The 12,517-nt window shown below is 44.6% G+C and overlaps 1 pseudogene; it reads right to left on the minus strand.

The window, feature by feature from the left end:
* Window positions 1-1,154: 1,154 nt before the first annotated feature.
* The window catches only part of LOC119333856, a 37,981-nt pseudogene continuing 26,618 nt past the window's right edge, over window positions 1,155-12,517 (minus strand).

The following is a 12,517-nucleotide window of genomic DNA, read 5'->3' on the forward strand; positions in this document are numbered from 1 at the left end:
CTCTCTCTCTCTCTCTCTCTCTCTCTCTCTCTCTTTCTCTCTCGATCTGCGCCACGGCAATGAAAGCAAATGGGGTCATGACAAAACAGAAGCAGGGTGGCGGGCGTCTTCTACGGCAAGCAAGTAGCAGGAGTTCCCATTCCCCTCTCCCTCTCATCTCAGCGGTGGCGGCTAGAAGTGAGTGCAAACGGCACGGCTAGAGACCTACTAGTCTACAAGGAGGAATAGGAGGAGCATAGACGTCATGTAACTGACAACTTCATGGCTGCCTTCATCCGGCGCCGAGGCTGGGCGCCAGATCCACGTGCTCGCCACCAAACTCAGCATGGACGCCTGGCCGGAGGCCCCCTCATCGGAGTCCCTCGTCTGGATGAGAGTCCACACTCCGTCGGCGTCTCGAACCCGTCCAATGGTTGCTTGTAGTTAAAGCTTATCTGTCCATCCTTATCTTTGATAGTAGAACTACTATCTAACTTCACGAGCGACATCGCCAAATTGGATTTACAATTTCTAATGCTGCTATTAGGTCTTGTTGCAACGTTTTAACAGTGGTGGTTTATGTTAGTGTCCGTATATGGCCATTATTATGTTTGTACAATGATTGGTCCCTCTTTTCCATGTGTTATTGCTCTAATTTACACACACATACGAGGTAACCTCATCCTTTCCATGCAAAAAATAATTTGAACTAAATTGATTCCATCATATGTCTCCAACCAAACATGGAGACCGAATCATTCCATTCCATCTTTTAGCGCGCACCAAACACCAAGAATGGAATCGACCCATTCTAGTTGAATGGAACCATGACATTCCATTTCACTTGGTTCCCAATCCAAACACACTCTGAGTGCAATCGATGAGAACAGCAGCACGGGATATGTGCAAGTGGTTTGGATGGTGATCCAAATTGAGCTATGTGTGGGCATATGTCCCTATTTCTGTCTCTTGTGGCTTTATTTTTATTTTGGCAATCTTGTACTTCACTGCGAAAGCTTCTTACTTAGATTTTAGTAGATCCTCCCTTCGTCTCTTAAATCCAATCATAATATAAGATCTTATTGCATCCAATTTGCTCACAAATTGGATGTGATGTGTGCATCACAATGATACAGATGTCGGGGATATCCTCCTTTTCTAAAAAAACACTATGTTCACTCCCAGAAGAACACATACACAAACAACACTCCAATTTTATTACTCATGAGCACATTGACTAGAGTGCACATACAAATAAATCAACTGCAACATGTTATTTCTTTTCCAAATGAGGGGAATTGCATTATTATCAACTAATTCACTTCTACAAGAGCAAGCTTCTTCTACATCCATGGACACCAAAAGAACCTCTGAGTTTTATTACAAAGTACAAACGCCTCGAAAAACAGCTACATTTTTCACTGAGGGAGCGAACGCGCGTCACATCAACATGAAAACCTGGGATTTCTATGTAAGCTTTGTAAAATCTCTGCAAATGCAGATATTTCGACTCCAAGGAAACAGTTGCTTCTTATCAGCAAGTAATCATAGGGAGTTCATTCGCGAATGATGATTTAGTTCTACATGTGGAAGAATGAAACAATAGATGAGAGGTTTCGTACCATGTTGATGTCGAAGTGTGTCACGCCAGCGTGGCTCTGGGGCGCAAGGAAGACAACCGCCTGTACAGCGAAACAAAATATATACAAGCACAGACCGATCAATAACTTACAATGAACAATTCAGTAATTTAAGTGTCAAACTAGTAATCCTAAATTGAAAATCAAGTTGTAATGCATCTCCTGTTTGGGGCATATAGCAGAGGGCTTAATCGATGTATCAGGAACTTGTTGATAAATAAAACGATTATTGGTCTAAAATGTATTGTTAGGATAAATGGTATTTATCAAAACAAAAAACAAAATTTAGCACAAAGCACACACCAGTTGGACTTCATCTCCAGTAGCAAATTTACTGTCACATCCTTCCAGAAGTTTTTCAATTGCTATGGTGACAGAGATAAAAATGTTAAGTACTACAACACCCTTCGTTATGGTAAACTATCGATTTTGGAGTTGTAAGAGAAGTGTGTTGAAGGAAATACGGTGATATGATGTGAAACAGAAAAGAGGATAACAACGTGTTGAAAACCATACCTTTAAATCCCTCGTAAATGTAATGATGCACTATCTAAAGGCTCTCATCGGAGCCCAACTTTCCATTAATGAACCACCAGATAAGAATAGCTAAAAATAAGGTTTTGTTTGGAATATTGCGCCAGTATTGTAGAAAAATGTTTTGCCAAACAACAACTAGGTGTGAGTGAACTTTTGATAACAGCATAACACTGAAGAGGTTGAATGCTTGAGCACAAGATGTTTGCAATCTGCAACAAATAAGATATGCATATATGTGCAGGGCTTTGCAACTTGCAGTTAAAAGTTACACAATGAAACAAGTAATCAAAAGCATGACATTTCTAGAACTTTGTTGCTCCTTTTCCTTTTTCAGCATTAAGTGTTCGATGCAAACATAGCATGGAAAAATGATTGAACACTTTAGTTGGTTTTAGTATAAGGTCTCTTCACTTGCAAACAACTCCTGCAAAACATGTACCTACAGATTAAGATGTAGAAAATCATAGTATAGCTGAATATGTGTGTTGTTGTTGTATTGATCTGACCCTCGCAGGGGTATATATGGAGTACAATATGAGGGAGACGGACTTGGAGTAGATGGCAAGTCGTACATGGTTTAACCTCTCCTATCTCTAACCCCTAATCTCTAACTTATCATAATTATACCTCTTACATTCCCCCTCAATCGTAGCTTGAGTGAAGCGAACGATTACGACTGAGTTTGAAGTCTTGTGTTCGTATTCTCCGTTGCTCCATCATCAATTGCTTCTATGATGGGTCGGCACCTAGGGAGGTGACTGTGTCCCCTTCTGGTGCCTTCCTTGTCCCTCCTCTCTTCCCTCCCGCGGTCACAGCAGGAATGGCGTGAACGCTGGTGATGACGCGGCCGCTGTTGACTAGAGTTGTTGCCGATATGTTGTTGTAGACGTAATCGTATGGTCGATGTCGAGGTTGTCGATCGTGATGAAGTCGTGGTTGAAGTAGTCGTGGTCGATGTAGAACTCATCATAGTTGGTGTAGCCGCAATCGCCGGAAGCGCAAAAAAATGTGAGATGTCTATGACGTAGCTGCAATCGTGTAGCCGACGTTTTGCACTATATTTCAACACCCCCTCATGTCTAGACTTATTTAGTCCTTAGACGTGGGGTTTATTTACGCCGTAGAATCTTTTTTTAATATAATATTGGCAGGGTCTTGAACTCAAGACCTCTTGGCTCGGATACCATATTGAATTCATGCTCTAGCCAACTCATTCAAAAGTCTGAACTGATGAAGAGAGACGGAAAATATAGACCTTATACGTCCATTTTGCATCATGTATTCTTACTGTTATTTGCGATGTTTTTATCCATAATAATGCTTTTTGAGTAATTCTAATGCCTTTTCTCTCATAATTTGCAAGGTACACACCAAGGGGGAGAATTTTGGTAGCTGGAAATCTGGACCTGGAAAAGCTACGTCAGGCCACCTATTCTGCACAACTCCAAACAAGCTGAAACTTCACGAAGATTTTTTATGGCTTATTTAAGAATTATTGGAGCAAATAACTGCCAGGGGGCCCACCAGGTGGGCACAACCCACCTAGGTGCGCCCTGATGGGTTGTGCCCTCCTCGGCCCACCTCCGGTGCCCATCTTTTGGTATATAAGTCATTTTGACCTAGAAAAAATAAGAAGAGGACTTTCAGGATGACGCGCCGCCGCCTGGAGGCGGAACTTGGGTAGGAGCACTTTGCCCTCCGGCGGAGCGATTTCGCCGGGGGAACTTCCCTCCCGTTGTCATCATCATCACCAACAACTCTCCCATCTTGGGGAGAGCAATCTCCATCAACATCTTCAACAGCACCATCTCCTCTCAAACCCTAGTTCACCTCTTGTAACGCCCCGAGACCGTTGCGCCAGGTGTCTTCCAGTTATTCGTTGTTGTTGCCTTATCATTTGATTGCGTGTCATGCATTTAATATCATGTTATCATGTGCATCGCATTTGCATACGTGTTCGTCTCATGCATCCGAGCATTTTCCCCGTTGTCTGTTTTGCAATTCGGCGCTTCTATGTCCTCCGGCGCTCCCTTTTGCCTCTTTTCGTGTGCGGGTCTTAAACTGTCTCGGAATGGACCGAGATTTGCCAAGCGGCCTTGGTATACCACCGGTAGACCGCCTGTCAAGTTTCATGCCATTTGGAGTCCGTTGGATACTCCAACGGTTAACCGAGGAACCGTAAAGGCCTCGTGTGTGTGTTGCAGCCCAAAACCCCTACAAATTGGCCCAAAAAACCCATCCAAACCTCCTCCATCCTCTCGGTCGTTCGATCACGATCGCATGGATGAAAACTGCACCTCATTTGGAGTCTCCTAGCTCCCTCTACCTATATATATGTGGCTCCCTCCGAATTTCGCGGATGCAACCCTAATTTTTCCCCTTGCGCCGCCGGACGTGTCTTCCTCCGTGCCGGACATGTCCGCATCGCCCCTCCGACGAATCACGCAGCGCCGCCTCAGTCGCCGCCGTCCCGCGCGCCGCCGAGGTCCGTGTCCGGCCCCGCGGGCCCAACGCCGCTGCCCGTGCCCGAGATCTCCCTCCGCCCGAGGCGCGCCTCCCGCCGCTCGCTGCCACCGCCGCGCTCCCTGTGCGCCACCGCCGTCTTTTGCCACGCCGCCGCCGTCTTTTGCCACGCCGCCGCCGTCTTTTGCCACGCCGCTGCCATCTTTTGCCACGCCGCTCGCCGCCCGCTCGCGCCGCCCGAAGTTCGCCGGCCGCCCTGCCCCGTGTTCCCCGCGTCGCCCTTCATCGGAGACCGGCCGGAAATGGCGAGGCATGGCCGGATCCACCCGACCCCGACCTCCTCGACCACCCTCTGCCGCCTCCCCGCTGCCACATCGCCGGAGTTCGCCGCTCTCCTCGCCGAAGCCCCGCACCGGCCGGATCCACCACGGGTGGATGAGATCCACCCGTCCCCCAATCCAAACATCGCGTCCTCCGGCCCGGTTTCCTTCGTCCCGCGCCGCTCCATCCCATTGACTTCTCGGAGGGGTATAATTTCCACTAAGTCCCGGACCTGTGTTATTTTTATGCCTCCTTCATCATGTCATAACTTTGTGCTTGCTGCTCTGTTTTGCGTGCATGAGAAATCAAAATGTTCATATGATTGTCCTCTTCATTTTGTTCCATTGCACCATGCTTGTTTGAGTCCATCTTGATGCCCTAAATGCTGTTGCAAGAGTGCTATAAAATGTTAGTTTCTATTTCTTAACAGATTATGGACATTTTTCATTTTTGCCATGATTAATGTGTGCCTCCTATGAACTTGAGCCCTACATGTGTTTTGGGCTATGCCATGCCATCTTTATAGGGGTGTATGCCATGTATTTTTATGATCAATGTGGTGACTAGCACAAGCATGCAAAGTAGCTCTCGTGATGTTGCTGATTTCAGGGACTTAGAATTCTTCTAAGTCATTTCCCTGATGTTATTTTTATGCCATGTATTCATGTTGCTACAGAGTGATTCATGCCTCTTTTGAGCATGTTTAGTAAGGATCATTTTGAGATATTGTTATGTTCTATCCATCCATGCCTTTGTTTGAAATTATGGGGTACCCTAGCATGACTCAATCTTGCTCTACTTTTGCTAGAAAATGTTCATGGCAGATTGTTTACGTGTTAATCAATTTTGCCAAGGTTGTTGTAGTTGATCCTTGCATGCTATGAGATTGTTCTTGCCATGTATAGCTTCTTGATCATGTCTTCTTGCTGGGTGTATGCTTAGCTTGTCATGCAATGCCTTATGTTGAGTGCATCGAGCTCGCAAACATGCCTTCATAATTTTGTTTATGCCATGTCCAGTTTTTTGCTAAGTCTGAATCTGTTAACGAAACTTGCTATGTTTACATGGGTGCCATCATATCTTCTGATCATTTTTGGCTTATGTTCAGTAAGGGACTTTTGTTATATGCTTTGATTAGTTTCATGCCATGCCTTGCTTTCCCATGATATGTTCCTGTAGCATGTTGTTAACTTGCTCTAAACATTGCTTCCTGATGTTAAATCCTGACATGTTGTTATTTTTACTAAGTCTGTGATGCTGATATCTTTTGCCCTTTTGCCATGCTTATTTGAACCTGCTCTTGTGTGATTTAGCCGTAGCTCAGTGTTCATCTTTGTCAAGCATCTTGAGTGGATCACTGCCATGTGCTTTTTTGCTATGTTAGAGTCCAGTAGCTTATTTTTTCTTGATGCATTTTAGATGGCATCGTGCTGTTAATCGCAGAATAGTGCCATTATTGTTTTGCTTGCCATTTGCAAACCATGCATCCGATTCCTGTGATCTTTATATCGATTTCGACCGAAATCAACTCATCTTTCCAGCGACACTCTTGGTTTTCCAAGTTGAGGCCTGGTTCCATCTTTTCCTTCTGGAGCTCGCATATGCATTGCATATCACATCCCGCATGTCATGCCATGTTTTGCATCATGTTGCTTGTGCATTGCACCGTGGTTGATTGTGGTTTCCTTTGCTTGTGTTCTTGCTTTGGGTAGAGCCGGAAGACGAGTTCGTGATCGAGGTAACCGTTGAGTACGTTTACGAGGGTCAAGCGTTCGTCTTCTCGGAGAACTTTGCAGGTAAGATGACCATACCCCCGAAATCACTTCTATCTTTGCTTGCTAGTTGCTCGCTCTATTTCTATGCCGTGATACCTACCACTTGCTATATCATGCCTCCCATATTGCCATGTCAAGCCTCTAACCCACCTTGTCCTAGCAAACCGTTGTTTCGCTATGTTACCGCTCTGCTCAGCCCCTCTTATAGCGTTGTTAGTTGCAGCTGAAGATGGAGTTTGTTCCTTGTTGGAACATGAATATGCTGGGATATCACAATATCTCTTATTTAATTAATGCATCTATATACTTGGTAAAAGGTGGAAGGCTCGACCTTATGCCTGGTGTTTTGTTCCACTCTTACCGCCCTAGTTTCCGTCATACCGGTGTTATATTCCTTCATTTTGTGTTCCTTACGCGGTTGGGTTATAATGGACCCAACCTAGCATTTTTCCCTTGGGTTTCCGGAGCCCGAGGGTCATCTTTATTTTAACACCCCCCCCCCCGAGCCAGTGCTCTTCTTAGTGTTGGTCCAAACTAGAGTCCTTTGCAGCGCCCCCTCGGGGAAACTCGAGGTTTGGTTTTAGCTGTACGGAGTGCTCATCTGGTGTGCCCTGAGAACGAGATATGTGCAGCTCCTATCGGGATTTGTCGGCATATCCGGGCGGCTTTGCTAGTCTTGTTTTACCATTGTCAAAATGTCTTGTAACCGGGATTCCGAGTCTGATCGGGTCTTCCTTGGAGAAGGAATATCCTTCGTTGACCATGAGAGCTTGTGATGGGCTAAGTTGGGACACCCCTGCAGGGATTTGAACTTTCGAAAGTCGTGCCCACGGTTATGGGCAGATGGGAATTTGTTAATGTCCGGTTGTAGAGAACTTGACACTTAACTTAATTAAAATGCATCAACCGCGTGTGTAGCCGTGATGGTCTCTTCTCGGCGGAGTCCGGGAAGTGAACACAGTTCTTGTGTTATGCTTGAACGTAAGTAGTTTCAGGATCACTTCTTGATCACTTCTAGTTCACGACCATGCTTTGCCTTCTCTTCTCGCTCTCTTTTGCGTATGTTAACCACCATATATGCTAGTGCTTGCTGCAGCTCGACCTCATACCTTTTCCCTACCCATATGCTTAAATAGTCTTGATCGCGAGGGTGTGAGATTGCTGAGTCCCCGTGACTCACAGATTACTTCCAAAACCAGTTGCAGGTGCCGATGATACCGTGCAGGTGACGCAACTGAGCTCAAGGAGGAGCTCGATGAAGATCGTGTTTGTTGTGTTGTTTCGATTCCAGTTGTTCAGTAGTGGAGCCCAGTCGGGGAGATCGGGGATCTAGCATTAGGGGTGGTCTTATTTTATTTTGGTTCCGTAGTCAGACCTTGAGTGTATTCTGGATGATGTAATGCTATATTCATGTATTGTGTGAAGTGGCAATTGTAAGCCAACTCTTTATCTCTTTCTTATTCAGTACATGGGATGTGTAAAGATTACCCCTCTTGCGACATTCCTACAATGTGGTTATGCCTCTAAGTCGTGCTCCGACACGTGGGAGTTATAGCCACATAGTGGGTGTTACAAGTTGGTAATCAGAGCCTTCCCCGACTTAGGAGCCCCCTTGCTTGATCGAATCGTTGGCGTTGTTGAGTCTAGAAAAATGTTTTGAGTCTTATAGGATTATATATACCGGAGAGTAAGATTCTTTTTACTCCCCAGTCCCTTCTTCGCTCTGGTGAGGCCTCCTGACGTAGAGTTTTGACTCTTCTCTTCTCAAATTTCACTAAAAAAATTAGGATCACGTGGGTATCTTGGAATCGTTCCGATGGTTTTGTGACGAGAACATTGTGCTTGGTGCCTCCTGACATTTAGGGGTTGTGGCAGTGTCCCAGGGAGTTGGGCTCCGAGGTGTTGTCGTCACAATTTTATCGTTGCAGTTCTGGAATATCTGAGTTTCGCCGACATCGAAAATCTCTTTTATACAGTTGTTGGTGAGATAACCTCGACGCCACCCAGTACTGGGCGGGAGTTCGGGAGTATTGCCATAACTCGTATAACGGATGCTTTTCAAAGGTTGACGTAGACGATTTCCGAAGGTTTCTTTGTTATGTGTTGAAGGATGGATACAGCTGGATGTAGGATTTGCTAGTTTGGGTGAGATATTATGCTTCCCCTGTATCCCCAACACCTGATTGCATAACCGGAAAGTTTCGGGAGTTTATAAGTGGGAATTCAAGTAGCTCCTAGGATATCTTTCCGACAGATGCATGATATGAAATTGGGGTTCGACGTCTAGTGGTCCGCCTATCCACAGTTGGTTTTACAGTGGTCTCGTTGTGTCTTAAAGAGTCCTTGGCTATGCTGACTCGGGGACGCTTCGTATGTCATGTGCACTGCCTTGTACATGATGGTGCTATATGATCGAGCCCGTGTGGGCCCCACCACGAAAACTTCGGAAGAAATCTCTATCGTATGTTTGTTCTGGCTTATCCTGCAAGCCAATCCTTGTTTTGTTTTGATTGTGGTATTCGAGTTGCTTCAATGGCAAGTGTTGATTCCATACCTTTCCTAAGTGGTGTTCTCATATTTCTATGTGAATACTAATTCTTCTTGGTCATCAAGGTTGTCATCTCAATTCTTTTTTCCAACCGATGTGCCCCTCTTCAAGTGGATCTAATCTTTTTCAACATCCGCAAGATCAACTCTAAGTCTTCTCAACGGTGTTTGTTTCATCCGTCCCAAGTTGCCTTTGTTTTTCCCGCCCTCCCACCCTTGTTTCTTCAAGGACTTTATATCTTCATCAAGTATCCAATTTATTCCCGTGAAGTCTCTTCATTCTTTCTTTCAGTATTCTTATCCGATGATTCTCAGGAAGATGCTAACGGAGCTTTCAGTTCATCATTCTTCATTCTTTTCTTCTCCGATGGTTTCAATTCAAGCTTTTGGTGTTGATCATTCCTTTCCTTATTTCAAATATCTTCTCATGCCGGTGCACCTCTTAATCATTCACCTCCCGCTATACATTTGTTCCGGAGTGCTGAAGATAGCTCAGAAGATTCGTGTTTCCACTCTGTTTTTTTCGTTCAAGCTCTTTCGAGGATGTTATCTCAGTCAAGTCATTTAATTCAACCGGTGCAATCTCTCTTTTAAATCATTTCAACAGTGTTTCTCTTGAGTGGGCCCTAACCCACAGGTCTTTTCCCAGGATCTTACCTGACTCTTCTAATTTTTTCCGGAGTTACTCTCAAATTCATTTCAAAGTTTGACGTAAGAATGAACTGTCATCAGTCAAATGTCTTTCTCCAAGATCTGTCAAATTCTTATCACCGTCGGCTCAAGCTTTCTATTCTTCATTCCGGAGTGCCTCAACAATTCAAAGTGGTGTTTCTCATCGCCATTATCAACATTTGAAGACCGAAGAAGAGTTTCTCTTAAATCTTGCTCCATTCTCTTCAAGATTCGTGATTCTAGCTTGTTGCCATCCTCGCATAATTGTTTTTGATTGTGAGAATTCTTTTCAACCATCCAGAGCAATTCAGTAGTCTTTTCAGTTCGATTCTCCGAAGATCATCATTTCGGGTTTATTCGTTCTCAACTTTCAGCTCTCATTCTCCAAATCATACTGGTGCATCGTTCAAATATCCTCTAATCAGTTCATGATCTCTTCGTTCATTTGCTAATTCTTCCCGTTGTTTTTTTTTATTTCGTTCATTTTCAATTCTTATGGTGGTTCATTCAAGATCTCTCTTCCCTCCGTTACCATATCAATTCATTCGTTCTTCCCAAATCCTACCGGTGGTTCGTTGAAGACCTTCCCAAGTTTGCGCCATATCTCTTCTTAGTCCTTTCTACGAGAATAAGTGGTATGCCAAATCCGTTGCTTGTCATCAATTTAATTGGTGAGGGATATGCATAATGTAATTCTTATTATTGTGTCTTCCAAGTGATTATTTCTTTATTCCGGAGGTTCATCAAATTCTCTATTTCGATTGTTTTCATCTTTTCTTTTCCGGAGTTTCAAGTTTTCCGCATTATCTCGTCGCAAAGCTCCATTTAATCATTCCAAGGCTTCAGCTTATATTCTCAACTTCTCTTTCTTTTTGTCATCCTTTATTACCGGAGTTCTTCATGGAGGCTCTACATGATGGTTCTTTAAGGATTTAATTCCTTCTTGAAGTGTTCTTTGAGATTCTTTTCAAAGGAGCTCAAGTATTCTTCATCTTGCATATTGAAATGCAATTCTTTCTACCTTATCTTTTGAGGTGGTGTTATGTCATTCTTGATAATTTCCTTCGGGTTTCATGATTCACAAGTTATCAAGAATGAGATATTTTAAATCCATCAATCTTGTCATTGGAGTTATCTTGGGTTATATTTCACCTAAAGCCTTCCCTAAGGATTGTTGCTAATTATGGTGCTTATAAATGATCCAATTTCTTCATTTATCCTCCCGGTGGAATAAGTTTCTCGTTCCTTGTTGATATCAATCCAATCTATTGTTTCGTTAGTGGCAAAATTTCACCTCAAGAATTTGAGATGTTTCCATAAGTCCACAATAAGCTTACACTTTTCGTTGGTGGTTTTCCAACAACTCCATTCGACCTTTCTCCTAAAGATGCTTTCAAGCTCATTCGAGGTAGAATCTATTGTTTTCTCCTCCGTTCATTCCATTCCATCCTCTCATTTCTTTCGGAGGCTTGTGATGTTGCTCTCTCCACCCATCATCCCATTTTTGTCAAAAGATCATGTTCCTTTCCTTGCTTACCGTTTAACCGGAGTGTCGTGCCCTCTTATCAAGTTCTTCCCATTTTGACAAGTTTTACCTCCCTTCTCAACCGGAGTGTTGTGTCATCTCTTCTAGTTCTTTTAATCTTATCTAGTTTCTTATCACTTTTCAACCGGAGTGCTACCCGAATTTGTTCTTCCTTGTTCCTCTTTTCTAATGGAGTGTTTTCAACTTCGTTCATCTCCGTTGTATTCTTTTCTCGAAGTTGTTCAACCTTTCAAGGTTCTTTGGTTTCACTCGTTTGTCAAAGAAGCAACTTAGTTTTACCTCTCATCTTCCTCTTCCTTTTCCCTTCGGTGCCATTCTAGATCTGGGGACGTGATCCTCTCGTAGTGGTGGAGTGTTGTAACGCCCCGAGACCGTTGCGCCAGGTGTCTTCTAGTTATTCACTGTTGTTGCCTTGCATTTGCTTGCGTGTCATGCATTTCTTATCATGTTATCATGTGCATGGCATTTGCATACGTGTTCGTCTCATGCATCCGAGCATTTTCCCCATTGTCCGTTTTGCAATCCGGCGCTTCTATGTCCTCAGGCGCTCCCTTTTGCCTCTTTTCATGTGCGGGTGTTAAACTGTCTGGGAGTGGACCGAGATTTGCCAAGCGGCATTGGTATACCACCGGTAGGCCGCCTGTCAAGTTTCGTGCCATTTGGAGTCCGTTTGATACTCCAACGGTTAACCGAGGAACCGTAAAGGCCTTGTGTGTGTTGCAGCCCAACACCCCTTCAAAGTGGCCCAAAAACCCATCCAAACCTCCTCCATCCTCTCGGCCGTTCGATCACGATCGCGTGGCCGAACACCGCACCTCATTTGGAGTCTCCTAGCTCCCTCTACCTATATATATGTGGCTCCCTCCGAATTTCGCGGATGCAACCCTAATTTTTTCCCTCGCGCCGCCGGATGTGTCTTCCTCCGTGCCGGACATGCCCGCACCGCCCCTCCGACAAATCACACAGCGCCACCTCAGCCGCTGCTGTCCCGCGCACCGCCGAGGCCCGCCAGGCCCGCGTCCAGCCCCGCAGGCCCA

Source organism: Triticum dicoccoides, chromosome 7A (assembly GCF_002162155.2).
Source record: "Triticum dicoccoides isolate Atlit2015 ecotype Zavitan chromosome 7A, WEW_v2.0, whole genome shotgun sequence".
NCBI classification, from domain to species: domain Eukaryota; kingdom Viridiplantae; phylum Streptophyta; class Magnoliopsida; order Poales; family Poaceae; genus Triticum; species Triticum dicoccoides.